The sequence below is a fragment of the Penaeus monodon genome, chromosome 24, assembly GCF_015228065.2.
Source record: "Penaeus monodon isolate SGIC_2016 chromosome 24, NSTDA_Pmon_1, whole genome shotgun sequence".
Lineage (NCBI taxonomy): Eukaryota > Metazoa > Arthropoda > Malacostraca > Decapoda > Penaeidae > Penaeus > Penaeus monodon.
This window is the reverse complement of record NC_051409.1, coordinates 36236015-36236739: the sequence shown is the minus strand read 5'-3', so window position 1 is coordinate 36236739 and position 725 is coordinate 36236015.

Genomic DNA, 725 nt, shown 5'->3' with positions numbered 1-725 from the left:
CCTTAAAGAAAAACTCAATTACCAGCTACATTTCACCTTCCCTCAAAAAAGGACTCAAGGAAACCCTCACAACACACGGGAGGGTTCCTCACCTCCCCCCCCCCTTCTTGACTACAATACATCGACAGAGTACACAAAAATACATCGGGATACATCTCTTGCAGACAACCCGATCTGTGCCTGCACGGGAAACCTGGACGGAAGGAAAAGAGGAGTGCATGAGAAACCTGGCGATTGTGCATGAAACCTGGACGGAAGGAAATGAGAGCAGTGCATGAGACCCACTATGCATGGTACACACCGCGCTAAAGACGAGGGAGAAACGCGAGGGGAAGGGAAGAGAATATTAAATTAGAGGAGAAAACGGAGAGGGAATGATAACGACATCCCGCGCCCTCTAAGATCATCTGCTCAAATCATGTAGCCTGCAGAATTTAAGTCATGTAGCCTGTAGAACTCAAATCATGTAGCCTGAGAACTCAAGTCATGTAGCCTGCAGAGCTTAAGTCCTATAACCTGTAGTGCTCAAGTCATGTAGCCTGTAGAACTCATGCCATATAGCCTGTAGAGCTTAAATAAGATAACAGTAGAGCTCAAGTCAAGTAGCATGTAGGGCTCGAAGAACAGCCTACTTTTCGCTACTTTTAATAAGCCTAGTGCGACCGAACGAATGGCGTGTGTAAGTCCTCGATTCTATGTATCAGAATAGCGTCAAAAAAGAGGTA